General features: G+C 44.2%; 2 long non-coding RNA genes across 8 annotated transcripts; both read right to left on the bottom strand.

Moving 5' to 3' along the window:
* Window positions 1–2,786: 2,786 nt before the first annotated feature.
* LOC112875085 lies at window positions 2,787–7,421 on the bottom strand. 2 transcript variants are annotated; one of them, XR_003225111.1, is made up of 4 exons: window positions 6,854–7,419; window positions 3,283–6,754; window positions 3,123–3,198; window positions 2,787–3,018 (listed from the first exon to the last, which is right to left on the bottom strand). It is a non-coding gene; the product is annotated as an uncharacterized LOC112875085 (long non-coding RNA). The 2 variants fall into 2 exon arrangements; XR_003225110.1 differs by having other exon boundaries at window positions 3,123–6,754; window positions 6,854–7,421.
* Window positions 7,422–8,067: 646 nt separating this feature from the next.
* Window positions 8,068–14,102, bottom strand: LOC112875086. Of its 6 annotated transcripts, none has more exons than XR_003225112.1 (4): window positions 13,734–14,102; window positions 11,191–12,850; window positions 10,180–11,079; window positions 8,068–9,342 (listed from the first exon to the last, which is right to left on the bottom strand). It is a non-coding gene; the product is annotated as an uncharacterized LOC112875086 (long non-coding RNA). The 6 variants fall into 6 exon arrangements; XR_003225114.1 differs by having other exon boundaries at window positions 11,253–12,850; XR_003225116.1 differs by having other exon boundaries at window positions 11,191–11,409.
* Window positions 14,103–17,666: the final 3,564 nt, after the last annotated feature.

The following is a 17,666-nucleotide window of genomic DNA, read 5'->3' as shown; positions in this document are numbered from 1 at the left end:
TGAGGTCCTCCCAGGAGTCGATGGAGTTTGGCTTGAGGCTTTCAAGCCAAGTGAGGGGCGCAGATTCCAAAGCTACCGGGAAGTAGAGTGCTTTGGTGGAGTTGGATCCCCCTGAAACCTCGATGGTAACGGACTAGCGTCAGATCCCTGGCGTGGGTCCTGCTTGCCGTCATACTTGGGGATTCCGACTGGTTAAAAATTCTTAGGATAGGATTTTTCAGCGACGTTGGAGGTGAAGGCGGGGAAGCGGTCATTGTCGTCGTCGTCGTGGTACCTTTCAGGACGGTCCCTTCTCCTTGCCTCAATGATGCGCCGCGCGTCACGGCCATCATTGATCTTCTGCCTGAGATCGATCGTGCGAGTGTCGTGAAGGCTGGCCTCGGGTGGAGCTTGGCCTTGAGGCCTTGAGCCACGCTGGTTGCAAGGTTGGCGAGTAGATTGTTGTACTTCTTGTTCAGTGTTGCCACGCGCGGACTGGTGGCCCTCGTTGCACTAGCGACTGTTGTTCCTCCGGTTCTCGGGGCCTCCTCCAGGTGTGCGACTAATCAGCGCAGTGTCACCATGGCGCTTAGACTTCGAGGGCAAGTTCCGAGTGGAAGACACTGGATGTTGTCCATCGAGTTGCACGAGCGCGTGCTGGGTTAGATATTGTAGCCTTTGTAGCTGGAGGTTGGGTGGTAGTTGTTGGGCTAGGAGTGCTGTTTCTGCAATGGCGCCAATCAGTGTACGATATTCCCGATCCGCAGCTGCTGCAAAAGCGTTGTTGAGGTTCCTTTGGTACACTGGATTGCGAGGCAATTTTCCACGTTCCGCCTGCGCTGGGCGCGCTTGGCGTTCTTCAACTGCTTGACCCTTCGGTGCTCCTCATTCTCATCCTGGATGGCATCTGCCGTAGGCTCATTGGCTGACACGTCCGCGAGTTGTTCGTCGTCGTACTCGAGACCTGGCTCGTCATCATCCGCGTTGCAAAGGGAGGCCATGTAGACTTGACGATCCGATGAGTTGTCAGCTATATGGCTATACTCGTGTAGCTCTGTGCTACCATCTCCCTCTTCCACGATGGGAGAGAGAGGTTTGCCCTCCTGGAAGGGCAGTTCCTATGTGAAGGCCATAAGGCGAAAGTCGTAGTCGAGTAGTTCAAAGGGCTCTAAGCCCTTCTAGTTCACGAAACAACCTTGCGGTGTAGATGTTATGGTTAAACCCAGATGATTGCCCAAAAATGATTCGGGGTGGTCATCGGGTTGCGAGTGGTTGTCAAGAGTGGGAGGCCCCCGACGAGCGGTGGCTCCCTCATCTCTGAGTCCTCCTCGGCTCTGGCTTGAAGGTGTAGTACTAAATGATGACTACTCTTTGTTGGAGTCCGAATAGTTGTCAAAAACGGGCCCCCCCCCCCGACAAGCGGTGGCTCCCACATCCTTGAGCTTGAGCAGTAGATCTAAGTCCCCCTCCAAGTCGGAGAGGGACTTAGATTGTGTGGTCCCCGTAGATCGGTTTGAGTCTTATCGGACTAGTTTTGGTGCAGCACGAGTGGAAGTCACATCGAAAACGGACATCTTTTCGATCTGCAGGACCAGATCGGGGAGTAGCAACTCGTCGAGGTTGATGATGAACTCATCAATGTCGCTGTGTCGAGTTGATGTAGAGGCCTCCGACTTCCCAGAGTTGACTAGGTGGCTATTGAAGCCACCCAAGCTGTTGGCAACGCAGATCCAGGAGCCGAATACAAAAGCTGGCCCTCATCGAGCATGGCGCTGGTGAAGTTGAAGGATGCCATCAAGTTCTCTAGTGGATGCTCAATAAACACCCCTACCTGGTGCACCAGCTGTCGATGTTTTACCACCACGCCCACTGAGGGATACCCCCGAGGTGGTGAGTTTGTAGGTAGGGTGTCACCGAGATCAGAAACTCGAAGGTGCAAGGAACACAAAGTTTAGACAGGTTTGGGCCGCCGAGAGCATAATACCCTACATCCTGTGTGGTTTGTATTGCCTTAGGTGGTGATCAGGTGATCTCCTGTTTGGAGGGGGTCCCTGTCCGCCCTTATATAGTCTGGGGGGACACGGTTACATGGAAGTTCTAGTCAGATACGAGCCCAGGAGTCCTACCTGAGTACTTTTCTGGTAGTTTCCTATCGTCTCCGACTGGTTTTACTACCATATGAGTAGTCTTACTACGCTACGAGTAGTTACAGTAGATGTAGGGCATGGGCCATGTCCCATCCCTTATCCTAGGAAATGTATGCTATGTGCACAGCCTCGGGGGCCCAAGTCTGTCAATACCTTCTGTCCACTTTTCTCCTTCTTGATAAACTCTTTCTCTAAGAAAACACCATTCCGAGCAAGAAACACTTTGCCCTCTGATTGGTTGTAGAAGTAATACCCTAAAGTTTCCTTTGGATATCCCACGAATATGCACTTATCCAATCTTGGAGTTAGCTTATCCGACTGAAGTCGCTTGACAAAACTTCACATCCCCAAATTTTCAGAAAAGACAAGCTGGGAGTCTTAACTACGGATTTAGACGGTACCCTATTTAGTGTGAAAGCTGTCGTTTCTAGAGCGTAATCCCAAAACGATAACGGTAGGTCCGACTGGCTCATCATCGACCGAACCATGTCCAACAAGGTTCGATTACATCGCTCGAACACACCGTTTCTCTCAGGTGTTCCAGGCGGCATGAGTTGTGGAACAATTCTGCAATTCTTCAGATGATTGCTAAACTCATGACTCAAATACTCGCCTCCTCAATCAGATCGCAAGGCCTTAATTTTCTTGCCACTTTGATTTTCAATCTCATTATGAAATTCCTTGAACTTTTCAAAGGTTTCAGACTTATGCTTCATCAAATAGACATAGACATATCTACTCAAATCAGTGAAAGTTATGAAGTATTGGAATCCTCCTCTAGCTGTCGTGCCCATTGGTCTGCACACATCAGTATGTATGAGTTCCAGCAAATCCGATGCTCTCTCTGGAAAACAACTGCTCCTCTTGCCACACTTCTACTTCTTGTCAGCCCCTGCATCGAATGGCAAATGTGAGCAACCGATCCGGTATCAAATACCCAAGAATTGACAAAAGAATCAACAATCAAAATATCCATAACATAAACAGTAAGGGTACCTGATGTGGAAGTACTCTTACTTCCGCGGTCCTTCAAAGAAGCTAGGTACGTCTTGCAGTTTCTCTTCCAGTGACCCTTTTCATGACAGTGAAAGCAGTCAGTGTTAGCAGTTGGTCCAGTTTTAGCCTTAGGATCTTGGTTCAGCTTGGGGTTCTCAACCTTAGCCTTGCCCTTCGTCTTCCAAGAAGTACCCTTCTTCTCAAAGTTAGGCTTGTTCTGGACCGCCATCACATGACCGCCACCCGTGCTCTTCTTGATGTCACTTTCTACTATCTTGAGCATGCCACATAGCTCATTCAAGCCCTTTTCAGCCCTGTGCATGTGGTAGTTCGAGATGAATTTCCCATAGCTCGGAGGTAAAGGCGCAAGAATTAAATCAGTGGCCAACTCTTAGTCGAGTGGGAAGCCCAGCTTCTCCAACCTCTGCATGTAACCAACCATCTTGATCACATGCGGCCCCACTGCTGCGCCCTCTGCCAGCTTGCTCTCAACGAAGGCCTTGGACACATTGAACCTTTCAGTCCTGGCTTGTGTCTGGAACGTGTCCTGAAGCACCACGATCATATCATGTGCCTCACGGTTTGTCTCAAACTGCATCTGCAGCTCGGGTTCCATGCAAGCGAGCATAAGGCAACTCACTTCAAGATTGTTGTCGCATGCTTTCTTATAAGCATTCTTGACAGCAGCAGTTGCATCATCAGCAGGCTCTTTTGGTAATGGGCATCCAGAACATCTTTCTTTTTCTCAGCTCTGAGAACAATTCTCAGGTTATGGATCCAATCTGTATAGTTAGTCCCATTCAACTTATCCTTCTCAAGGATCGAACGCAAAATAAAAGATGTGGTGGTGCTGGGTGCCATTGATCTATAGCAGAATAATAATGCAAAATACTAAGACAAATGTATCCATGATAGAGTAAATCACATTAAACATTTAATAGAATTTACTCCCACTAAAATCAATATCCCTCCATTTATACTTAGTGATTCAAGACCCACAACTATCAAGTCAACTAGTGAGCTTTAGCATCACCGCTAGAAGATAGGTAGATCGGTAAGCAACTCTTTGCTAATCATATCACATATGACTCTTGTTGTTGGGTGACATTTCTATGTCTCGGCTCCCAACCTTTATGCCCCAAGGTCCTTAGCTGTTAAGATGACCTTGTTTAAGCTTACCAACCCTTTATGCCTGTAAGTATCCGATACAAACTCATCAAGTCAAGGAACACTAGTGGCACCCTAATTTCATAGACCCACCACTAATTGTACAAGACACGCGATGGAGCAAGGTTTAGTTGGGAGGGCATTCAAACTTAAACATTGCGAGGGATTGATCGGTCTACTTCTACCGTATGCAGAAAACACATTATCGCATGTAGAAGTAAAATGATAAGAATGGCAAACACATAGTTGTGAATTAGTATGGCCCATATTCACATGGTGATCTCCATCTCCATAGAGTCTATCCACCATGATGATCTCCATCTCCATGTTCCATGTGCACCATCCTCCAAGTGATGAGTCCTCCAAGAACTATAACTACCGAAATCTAGATACATTGTCGGATCGGATCATCACAGGTTGGCACATAGGCCATTATATAAATTGGCAATACATTTGGCTCCTACCGTATTGCATTACTCACGACATGCAGATCGTGAAAATTACATACATGCATCACATACATATAAGGGCCATACCGATCACACATGATCCCGCAAAAACAAGTTAGGCGCAACAGCATCTAAACTTTGAATGCCTGAAACTCCATTTTCCAAGTCATTTTTGGGAAATCTAATTTCAGAAAAAATGCTGAAAGGGTTGAATTTCATGTGTAAAATTTTTTGTACATGAATTTTCATATAAAATTCGCCTCAATCCGAGTTCATATGCAAAAGTTATGGCTGTTTTACCGAATAGCATGTTTCTGCAACTTCCCCAATCCAGTAGCAAATACAATCTACCACCCCACGCATCATAGCATCTGATGATTCGTCTTGGGTTTTGATTTGACCAATCTCATTGATCTCCGCCTGCTTTGACTGGGTTTACGTGTATCACTTAACTCCGATGGCGGATACCCGACCAGTAGGAGTATGTCATTACACGACCATCATAGCGAGGCCACGAAACAGGATTAGGGTTTCATCTACATCCACGCATATCTCCATACGCATACATCCAAACCTATAATGAAGCAGCTACAGGCTTTGATACCACTGAAGGGATATGAGGTGGGCTACGCTAGCGATAAATAAAAATTTCCACCGCATAAACCAGGAAAACCGCTGTTATAGATCACGGAATTACCACTAGATGCGCGGGTGCGGAACTTCTATAGCGCGTCGGGGTAGTGCAGTTGGTCGCCGGCAGTGCAGTTACAAAACCTCCTCACGTGCAGCTCATCCACATGCAGCAGATGCAGCACCTTCAAGGTATCCACACGTAGGGGGAAGAAGCCTTGCACTCCAGACTGCTAGGTCCACGAGGGCAACCGTGGGCGCAGGCGTGGGAACAGGCGGCTGCCAGCAGTCGTGGAATTAGGGTTAGCACCTCCATGTGCCCCACCCCTTCTTTTATAGGTTCCCACTAATAGGCTTTCTAACTGATGTCCATTAGTGCACCTAAACCCAGTCTAATTGGGATCATATCCTCATTAGGCTTCCAGCCCCTTAAGTGCGTGACCCTATGGGCTCACGCGCGAACAGACATGGCGCGAGTACTCCTACTCAGCCAATAGTTGACAGCGGCCTCTAGCAAGACGTGTCAACTCCTATGCGCGCGCAAAGATCATATCAGACGAGCCATCACAATCTCATATACAATTCCCTTTGCCTCATGATATTTGGTCTAGCTCCAAGCTGACATCTCTTTCTTGATGCCGTGATCCGGAATCCTTGGTTAATACTTAACCCTAGCACGGCCATGCATTTCTTGATCCGATCACTCAAGGGGCTCAGAGATATCTCTCTCAAGCAGAGAGGGGCAAATCCCATCTTGACTGATCATATCTCACAGCATGCTTGTTGACAAACCCGAGAACCACTTTTATAACTATCCAGTTACGGTGTAGCGTTTGATGGCTCTTAAGTAGGTCGGTTCACATCTTGAGTACATGCGACAATCTCAGGTCTAAGGACACAACGTACACATTGTGTAATGAGAAATCACTATTTCTCGAATTGGATCGGTCCAGCCTCATGTCATACATGCGCCCACATTATTAGTTTGACATCTCCATGTCTATCATCAACTAATACATGTGCTAGTCTAATATTCATGTGTGTTCATGCATGAACTCCAACTAGGAACAACTTTAGAATAACCATACAAGTAAAGAGTCTCACAAACAATTCACATAATTGCCAATCAATACAAGTTGCTTTTCATGGATACTTAATGAACACATAATACATCATGGATACAACAAAATATGATCATCTCTATTATTACCTCTAGGGCATATTTCTAACAAGTACTGATTAACAATTTCTTCGACGGGGTCCTTGAAATTGCATAGTGAAGAATCCACAACCTTGCTGAAGCTAAAGTATGAAATGTCCTTCCTACGCTTTTTGGGATTGTAACTGAGTCTAATTTCCAGCAAGTAACTTGACTTAGGGTCCATCCTGTTAATGAACAGCCCATCAAAACTAATTGTCTAATATTCCTAGTTACAGTTCTTATAATCTAGCGTAGAAAAAAAGAAGAATAGATGAAGAACTCACCATGCAGGAAGCCAAGAACTGTCCAGGTTCTTGTTGGCGTGCCCGTCCCTCGTACTTAGCCGAATCTTGTGCAACTTGGGATTCGACGCGGGAATCGGCGCGGGACTTGCATGCGGTAGCTAGGCGGGCTTGCTCCCCCAGCAGCCAGCGTGCTGCTCGAGCATAGCCACGCGAGCCACCCATGCTCCCCAAGCAGCTAGCATGCACGGTGGCTAGGCGGGCCCGCGTGCTCCTCGAGCACAGCCACGCGAGCTAGCGACATCCAGGCGACACACATACTGCTCAAGCATGGCCATGCGAGTGCACAGCGGCCAGGCACCCTGGCTCGCGCGCGGCCACGCTAGCAGCGGCAACCAGGAGCCCTCCGCTCGAGCAGCTCTTGGCGAGCTGACGGCCAGGGGGGCCCGAGCGGAACTCGTGCAAGCGGCAGCCGCAACGGGACCGTCCGACCGTGTGGGATCCGATGGGGATCGACGCCGGGATTTTGGGGCCGCTCGACGGTGGGAGATGGATAAGGTTGGGGAAAATTGGAGGAGACTGATATGGATAAGGTTTGGAGAGGGGTACAATCGGAAAAATGCTGAAAGATAATGATGTTACACTATTTTTAGATAGAGATAATGGCGGTGGCATATAAGGAATGAGATTACATTTTTTAGTGGCATTGAGGGGATGGCTTAATTTTTGATGGCACATAGTGATGGTTAAATTTTCAGTGGCATACAAGGAATTTACTCAAAATTTTATTCGCCCTCTCCTGGTGTAGAATCCCAAAAGCTTTAATGTGCTCAAACTCCTACATCCAATAAAATATAGGGGACATGTGGAAATACATTATTCTAAACTAATATGTGTGTAACAAATGTTAGTTCTCCTTTATTTTCTGGATAAGTTGACAGGCTTAACGACCCTAAACAAAAAGCCCGAATACATGTATGATTAATCGCAAAGATGGGTGAGCATGCCGGTGTCATGCCAAACAGGTGGGTGGTGTCAGGCCAAAGTTCAGACCTTCCATATAGTTTGGAAGTTGAAGTTCAATTGTCTCGATTCCAATAACCTGAATCACTTTGATTGGATCGACACAAACATTACAGTATTTTACAGAAGTCTCAACACCCTCAGATATGTAAACAAGTACCATTTTATTTTGCCATGATTTCATCCATAGACTCGGTCCCGCATCCTAGGTCTATCTTTGTCACACCCGATTTTTAATATAAAACCAAATGCATAACTATATGTATATCAGGATCAAATTTCATACATATAACGATGTCATAATGGTATAATAAGCAACAATGTCATGAAAAAGAGACTTACAATGACTAAAAAGTCTATTAGAGATATACAACTTCTACTGGAAACGTCAGCTCCATACTTCACAGGCAATCGATCTGGGGTTGTGTACGCCTAGAACTCAGCATCATCTTCAGAAAACTTCACAGCAACTTTCTCTTCTAAGCAGCAATTTTAGTAACTGTGAGTACACTTATGATTGGTACTCAGCAAATATATTAGAAAATAGATGACATGCAAGGCTTAAACAAGATAAAGGTTGGCTGAATAAAGCTGTAAGCATTTTATTGAATAGTTAAACATTAAATAACCTATTTACTAAGACATTAGTGAAATTGCCCACATTTATAAAAACCAAAGATAACTGAGTAAATAAATGAAGCTTGAAAATATTAAACAACTGAATAAAATATAAATTCCATTTAATTAAGTCATGTGAGGGTCCGAGCTGCTCTTGACTGTGAGCACGGTTGATATATCAGTTTTACACTTTGTAGAGGTTGTACACTTTACGCACAAGTCGTGTCTCCCTTGATGCCCGAGTTTGCAAGGCTCTTAAACACTTTCAAGGTGAGTGGCAGGGATTCACTACGAGATCTTTACAAAAACTCTCTAACTAGTGGTAGCCCGCTAAGGTTTCAGCAGCTGCGTGAGTGAACCTCTCCGAAGACGTGACCATAGCCATGCGTCCATCCTTAGTAGGTAGTGAGCCCCTCATCATAGGCTCCCCGTGGGCCTTTCAGTAAGCTAACAACAAGACAGAGATATCTAATTAATTAGTGAAGACCAGAACCATATAGTCCATAGTCCTTGTGGTTGCACTGTTTTCTCAGGTGGTCGCTCCATGGTTTAAATTAACTATCATGATCAGTTCATCATAGTGGTTCCAATAAATAAGCTAAATATGAACTATTGAGCTCATAAACCATCCGTGACCATTGTTGAGCAACTAAGCAAACTGCCCAGCATGATTTAAATAACCTGGCTTTCATTCAAGAACAAGGATATCAAATATGGATAAAGTAGTACCCATCAAATTAATGCATGCAAGCGTAAATATAAATAAAGGTTATTAGGATAAAATATGATTAAGAAATATACTTGCCTTTATTCCAAAGAAAAGCTGCTTAAAGTCTTCAACACTTGTTCTTGCATCTCCCAATCTTCAGAGATCTCAAACTGTGTTTATTCTACTCGCGGCAAGCATCGGGCACAAATATACATAGAAACAAGCAAACAAGCACAACTAATAAAAGAGCACCAAGCTGGAGAAAAATTTTACAAGAACACACTAAAGAAGAGGGCTCGAAGCTATGATTACGAGAGTGCCGGAAACCTTGAAAATGGAGCTACAGTTGAAAAGATACAACTATCGGATAATTTATATTATAAGAGAAAAGAAAACTATAAGCTGGATTTGTTTTAATTATGGAAACACATGTAAAGGATATATTAGAATTAATTCAATTTAATTTATATTTGTAAAGATGAGATAAATTTTGTCAAATTTTATTTATCAAGTTTTTTATAAATTAAACCAATTAATTATTTAACAAGCAAATAAAAGGCATGTGAGAACAACTAGCGTAAAATTTTATGATTCGTGTTGAACTAAATAAGTTATATTAAAAAATACATTTATATTGGTATTAAATAATTTAACATTAATTATGAAAACTGATGTTGAACTTTAATTTGCTTTTAGTTAGAAAAACTAGTTTAAATAGGCATTAATCAAATAAATTCTAAACTTAAATTTAAAATAGAAACTAGGATACGATGACATCACGCTAAAGCAAAAGTAACTAAAACATGAAAACTATATGGAAACTATAGAAGAAATATAGATTTTAAGGAATAGATTGCAATAGGTCGGGTTCCTAAGTGGCAGAAGCTCGCTGCGGGTCAAATTGCGGATCAAATTGCCGGATTGCGGATCAAATTGCCGGTGATTTAGGGTATAAGAGGGCTTGGGATTTGGGGGAAACGAAAGAGGACGACGAGCGGGTTTCATTTGTGGGGCTCACCAGCGCGGAGGACCACGAGGATGGCTGGATTTTTGAGGCGTGCGGCGGCCGGCGCTGCTGTCCGAGGACGCCGGCGCTCCCGCGGTGGAGGGGCGACGAGGAGAGGCGGGGCAGGTGCCGTTCGGTGTGTAGAAACTTGTGGTGCTGTCGATTCGGTCGGGGAGGCTTCGGACGCGATGAACCGGGCAGCCAGCGGCCGACGGTGCTGCCTGCTCCGGCGAGCTTCTTGGCGACGATCTACGCAAGGGCGAGACGACGCTGTGTAGTAAAGCAGGGGCGCAGGGGTCGCGGAGAGCCAGCACTCCACGCTATCTAGGGCGCGGGGTCGCGCCTGCTCTGGGCACACACGCCGAGAAATTGGCGGCGGCGGCGCTGGCGTGCTGCGCCAGAGGGCAGGAGGGTGAGATGGCCTCATGGGCTGAGTGTGGGCCGTCGGAGGGGTGACCAGAAAAAGAAAAAGAAAAAGATTGGGCCAGCGTAGCGAAGAAAAAAAACAAGAAAGGAAAAGAGAGAGAGGAGGAAAAAGAAAGAAGAAAGAAAAGAAAGGAGCTTTTCTTCGGGAGGAAAAAGGAATAAGCTCTATAAATTGTGAATAGTTTTCAGCAAAAACTAAAGGATAGATGAATAAATTTGAAAAAAAGTATTCACATCACAAAATTAGAATTTTGGGGTGTGACAAAACTATCCCCTTAAATAGAATCGCATCCCGAGATTCGGAAAGTCTAGGGGTAAGCAGAAGAAATAGGGCAAAGGATTCTAATGAGAAGGGAAGAGGATAGTGGTAGAGAGAGGGACTAAGAGATATTTGGCTTCAAATCTTCTATGTTTGCTTTCCATTTGAATGAGAAGATAGCTTGATGAGGTATCGATGGAAAGAACATGTTACTGTAGGCACGAGTCCTGCAACACATCAACAGCCAAAAGCGAGGTGTCAGATCAAACAACGTCAACCACAAACATTACAAACACATTCGATATGGTTAAACACACAAACACCGAAACGGAGCTAACGTTGTTATTAAGGTCATAAGGAATCCTCCTAAGCATGTGTTATGCCGCCAGATGTTAGCAACCTTTGCTCAAGTCTTCGAGATCATCCAGAGTAGTGATCAGCTTCTTTAGGCTTGACTTCTTGTACCTCCATTCTTCAAGGTGACTACGAGGTGAACTAGAATGATGTACCTCCATTCTTCAAGGTGACTACGAGGTGAACTAGAATGAATTGAGAGACTGAAAATAAGGTTTAGGAGGAGATAAATAGGCCAAAACAAGAGATCAGGTGAAAAGCATAGGTCAAGGAAATGTTAAGAATGACTTTTAGATTAAGGAAGATATTAGAAAACTACCATTGCTACCTAGGCTTACGTTGTACGGTCGACACGGCTCGGATACCACTCTATCACACCCGATTTTTAATACAAAACTGAATGCATAACTAATTTATACCACGATTAAGTTTCATATATATAGCGACGTCATAATGGAATAATGAGCAACAATATCATGAAAAAAGACTTACAACAACTAAAAAATCTATCACAGATATACAACTTCTACTGGAAACGTCGGCTCCACACTTCATAGGCAATCCACCAGGGGTTGCGTACGTCTAAAACTCAGCAACATCTTCAGAAAATTTCACAACAATTTTCTCTTCTGAGCAGTGGTTTTAGCAAGTGTGAGTACACTTATGGTTGGTATTCAGCAAATATATTAGAAAATAGATGACATGCAAGGCTTAAACAAAGATAAAGGTTGGCTGAATAAAGCTGTAAGTATTTTATTGAACAGTTAAACATTAAACAACCTATTTACTAAGCCATAAGTGAAATTGCCCATATTTATGAAAAATAAAGATAACTAAATAGATAAATGAAGCTTGAAAACATTAAACAACTGAATAAAATACAAGTTCCATTTAATTAAGTCATGTGAGGGTCGGAGCCATTCTTGACCGTGAGCATAGCTAATATATCAGTTTTACACTCTACAGAGGTTGCACACTTTACCCACAAGTCATTTATCCGTTGATGACCGGATTTGCAAGGCCCTTAAACACTTGCGAGGTGAGTGGCAGAGATTCACTACGACGGCTTTACAAAGACTCCCTAATCAGTGGTAGCCCGCTAAGGTTTTAGCAGTTGCGTGAGGGAACCTCCCCAGAGACGTGACCATAGCTATACGTACACCCTTAGCAGGCAGCGAACCCCTCATCAGAGGGCCCCCATGCGCCTTTTGGTAAACTACCAACAAGCTAGAGGCATCAAATTAATTATCCAACACCAGAGCCATATACCTTGCGGTTGCACTGTTTTTTCAGGTGGTAGCTCCATAGTTTAAATTAATCATCATGATCAGTTCATCATAGTGGTTCCAGTAAATAAGCCAATTATCAAGTATTGAGCTCATAAACCACCCGCAACCATTATTCAGCAACTAAGCAAACTACACAGCATGATTTAAATAACCCAGCTTTCAAGGATAAGGATATCAAATGTGGATAAATAGGACCCATCAAATTAATGCATACAAGCGTAAATATAAATAAAGGTTATTGAGATGAAATATGATCAACGAATATACTTCCTTTATTCCAAAGAATAGCTGCTCAAAGTCTTCAACACTTGTTCTTACATCTCTTAATCTTTAGAGCTCTCGAATTGCGTTTCTTCTACTCGCGACAAGCATCGGGCACAAGCATACAAAGAAATAAGCAAACATGCACAACTAAGAACAGAGCACCAAACTGGAGAAAAGCATTACAAGAGCGCACTAAAGAAGGGGTCTTGAAGCTACGATCATGAGAGCGCAAGAAACGTTGAAAATGTAGCTACGGTTGAAAAGAAACAACTATTGAATGATTTGTATTATAACAGAAACGAAAACTATAAGCTGGATTTGTTTTAATTATGAAAACACATGTAAAGGATATTTTAGAATTAATTAAATTTAATTTATATTTGTAAAGATGAGATAAACTTAGTCAAATTTTGTTTATCAAGTTTCTGTATAAATTTAAGCCAATTAATTATTTAATAAGCAAAAAAAACATATGTGAAAACAACTGGCGTGAAACTTTATGATTCGTGATTCGTGTTGAGCTAAACAAGTTATATTAAAAGACACATTTATATTGGTATTAAATAATTTAACATTAATTATGAAAGTCGAGGTTGAACTCTAATTTGCTTTTAATGAGAAAAACTAATTTAAATAGGTATTAATCAAATAAATTCTAAATTTAATTTTAAAATAGAAACTACGATATGATGACACTACTAGATGATAGCTCATGCTAAAATAATGCTAACACAGGAAAAATAAACTAAAACAGAGCTAAAAAGTAAAAACTATGGAAGAAATAAGGCTGCAAGGACCTATTTTCGAATAAAACATAGATTTTAGGGACCAGATCGCAAAAGCTCGGGTTCCTTCGTGGAAGATGGACAGAAGTCAGTTGCGGGTCAAATTTCCGACGATTTAGGATGTGAGAAGGCTTGAAATTTAATGGAAAAGAAAGAGGATGATGAGGGAGTTTCGTTTGTGGGGCTCACCGGCGTGGAGGAGCATAAGGATGGCCGGATTTTGGTGGCATGCGGCGGCCGACGTTGCTGTCCGAGGACGGCGGTGCTCCCACGGGGAGGGGCGATGAGGAGAGGCGGGGCAGGTGCCGCTCGGTGTGGAGAAACTCGTGGTCCTGTCGATTCGGTTGGGTTGGCTCCGGACACGATGAACCGGGCAGCCGGCGGCTGACGTTGCTGCCTGCTCCGGCGAGCTTCTTGGAGACGATCTACGCAAGGGCGAGACGACGCTGGGCAGCAAAGCAGGGGCGCAGGGGTCGCGGTGAGCCAGCTTTCCACGCTATCTAGGGCGCGGGGTCGCGCCTGTCCTGGGCACACACGCCGAGAGCCAGTGCTCCACGCTATCTAGGGCGCTGGCGTGCGGCACCTAGAGGCCAGGAGGGTGAGATGGCCTCACGGGCCGAGTATGGGCCGTCGGAGGGGTGATCAGAAAAGGAGAGAGAAAAAGATTGGGCCAGCCGAGAGAAGAAAAAAAAAATAAGAAAGAAAAGAGAGAAGGAAAAAGAAAGAAGAAAGAAAAGAAAAGAGCTTTTCTTCAGGAGGAAAATGGAATAAGCTCTATAAATTGTGAATAGTTTTTGTGAAAAACTAAAGGATAGATGAATAAATTTGAAAAAATATTCATATCTTAAAATTGAAATTTTAGGGTGTGACAGTTTTGAACTCGGGTCTCACAATAAATAAAGGTTCCACGCAATTAGACAGAGTTCTCAACGGCACGAATCAAAATATCTATATGACGCTCACCCAAGGTTTGCAGGTCGACCACAACACTGTTATCCCAGAGAAGGGCTAGGCCCCCAGCAATTCCTTCCTTTTCCACTGTAAGGCAATTTTTAAGATCCAAACGACGCCATCTCAAATTTTTCACCCGTTCATCACTTTGTTTTGTTTCAGAGAGGAAAATGATTTTAATGATTTTGGGGTTACGAACTTGCACCAGGCGAACTAAATCTTGCACTGTACTGGAGCGCCCCACCGCCCGACAGTTCCAACACATATGAGATTCATTGCTCCAAACGGGGCTCGTCATGAGCACCGTCAGGGGAACATTGCCGCCAAAAAACTTTTCCTTCCCTTCTCCGAAAAAACATGAACAGGATCCAACAGCAGCTCACTCCCTCCATCATCCTCATTTATTGTAGGTCTCCTCACCATCACATGACCCGTATCTGAATGTTCTTTTAAGAGCAACTAACAAGTTATAGTGAATACACATCAGGTACTTTGGGATATATAGTCAATAAACCATGGCTTTCAAAAATAAAGTAAGTCCTTATTAGTTTGCATTGACAAGATGATTGCATCGAAACATATTAACAAGAGAGCAAACAAACAAAATAGACTGCATCATTGAACACAGCAACAAAATTAGTGACATATTTGTTAAGTAAGATTTACCTACAATATATACACTTCAAGAAAAATGACTTTTCGTCGCGCATGTCAGTACTTGACATATTTTGGTCTGGTACTAAAACTAGCGCGTCGCTATTTTAGTACCGGGTCCAATTTGAATGCCCCCGGAGCCATTTTAGTACCAGGTCAAAACACCACCCTTTTGTACCGGGTGGTGTCTTGGCCCGGTACTAAATGGTTCTCCACGGGTTACTTCAAAAGAAAAGCATCTCCCACCTAGGCACATGTGGTCCGTAGGTGGGATGGCAAGGAAGCTACGTGCGAGGCCGGAGGTCGTGGGTTCGAATCTGTCGGTGTTTAACTTCGAAGCCCAACGAGGAATACCCCCGAGGTGGTAGATTGTAGGTGGGGTATCACCGAGATCAGGAACTCGAAGGTGCAAGGAACACGAAACTTTAGACAGGTTGGGGCCGCAGTATGCGTAATACTCTACGTTTTGTGTGGTGATTTGTATTGACTTAGAGATGATGCGTTCTTTGGAGAGGATCCCTGCCCGCCCTTATATATTCTAGGGGGACAGGGTTACATGAAAATCCTAACAAAATAAAAGCTTAGGAGTCCTACCCGAGTGCTACTCGGGTAGTTTCCTTCTGTTCCGACTAGTTCTACTCCTGTATGAGTAGTAACAACAGATGTAGGGTGTGGGCCATATCCCATCCCTTATCCTACAAGATGTACGATATGTGCGTAGCCCTATGGCCTCGGGTCTGACAAGCCCTCGAGCTCTTCATAGTCGAGTATTTGCAGGCTTCTGAGTACTTCTGAAGGTGTCTTCGAGTTCTTGCGAACTTCATCTTGAAGGTGTCTTCTGAGTACTTTCTTGGCTACATCGAGCCTGTGAGGTGGTCATGCCTCCAAGTAGTTTTCAGGTCTTCTTTTATATGGAGTGCTATTGAAATCGCACTTCATATGAAGTAGCCCTCGAGTCTTAGGTTGAATTGAAGAATCAGACTAAGGGTCAAATTTGTCTTGAATCTTCTACTTTTATCTTCCAAAAATTTTGAAAAATAAGTCGTCGATGACACGTGTCTTGTAGCCCCCGAGCTTTGAATCCAAATCCCAAGGTCTGGAAAACAAGGATCCAAAGAGTCGTGGCATAGGTTGTGGAAAATAAGAATTTAATTTGATGGTTAAAATGAGTAAATTGGTTCAGAAATTCAGAAACCCCTTTTTCGGGATAACGTCCCTGGAAAAATGTTTAAGCAAATAACTTTTCCAAAGTAACCCGAAATTACTGCTCAAAATAGATATTATCCCGACGGAAAAAAACCCTTCGCATTCCACAAAGTAATTGCAAGGCCATCGCTGGTTATTTAACCACGTGGTAACTTAGGGTTTTACTCACCCCTTCGCTTGCATTCTTACTGCTTTGGGCTTTCATCTTCCTCTGTCTTTGAGCCGCCGCTCCTCCCAGGATTGGATCTAGGTTAGACCCAACTTCCTCCTTGTGCAAAAAGTAGTCGCTGAGAGCCCCTGCTTCCTAGAGCACATCTCCGCCACCTCCGTCCTCAGCCCCAAATGCATGTGAGTGAAAAAGCTTGTGACATCAAGAATGGTGGGCAAGAAAGGCGCCTCCAAGGGGAAAGGGAAGGAAACCAAGCCCGCCGCAGCCACTGGGGATGGGTGGAGAAAAAGTAAGTGCTCCAATGCTAATCTGAAAGTGCTTGTAGATGAGGAACTGCTTCTGTCCTAGAAAATCATCTAGTGGTGCGCCACCACTAGGGATAAGAGGCCATACGAAGAGGCTGAGAAATAGTAATATACCAGCACTTTGTCGAGCGCGGGCTGGCATTGCCAACGTCTGATTTCTTCGGTGATCTTGTTTTTCATTATGGCATCTAGCTTCACCACTTGAATCCCAACTCAATTCTCCATATAGCCATCTTTGTACATTTCTGTGAAGCTTTCTTAGGGATAGAACCCCATTTCGACTTGTTCTGTCATCTTTTCCATCTGAGAGCTCAACCCAGTGCTGACAAGATAGAATTAGTCAGAGGAGCTGGTCTTCAACTGAGGCAGGGGATGGAAAAGGTGTACATCCCTTACAAGTTTCCATCTAGCTTGTCTGGCTGGAAAGAACACTGGTTCTACATTAGGAACCACGCGCCTTCACTCCTAGAGAGGACTACTGGAGTCCCAAAAGTAATTGGAGGATGGATGAGGAAAGACCCTGAGCTGAGCCAAGTCAACGAGCTGCTTGCCAAAATTAAAATCCTCAGGGATGAAGGAGTCACCGGAGTGTCAGTGATGTATTCTTGGATAGGCAGGCGAATTCAACCACTGCAACAACACTCTCGCTTTGGCTTCGAGTACACGGACCTCAAAGATCCATCTTGGTTCTTTGTAGAGCAGATTCATCAAGCTGAAGCCGTGAGGCGGGTGAGCCGAGTACTTCTTGACGCCGGGATGGTGCCCTATATGCCATCCAAGTTATTTACCATCAAAAATCCTTTAATCAGGTAAGGGTCATGTCCTTCTATCGAGTAC

Source organism: Panicum hallii, chromosome 9, assembly GCF_002211085.1.
Source record: "Panicum hallii strain FIL2 chromosome 9, PHallii_v3.1, whole genome shotgun sequence".
Lineage (NCBI taxonomy): Eukaryota > Viridiplantae > Streptophyta > Magnoliopsida > Poales > Poaceae > Panicum > Panicum hallii.
Note: the sequence above shows the minus strand (reverse complement) of the source record. Positions and strands in the feature narration are given on the sequence as shown.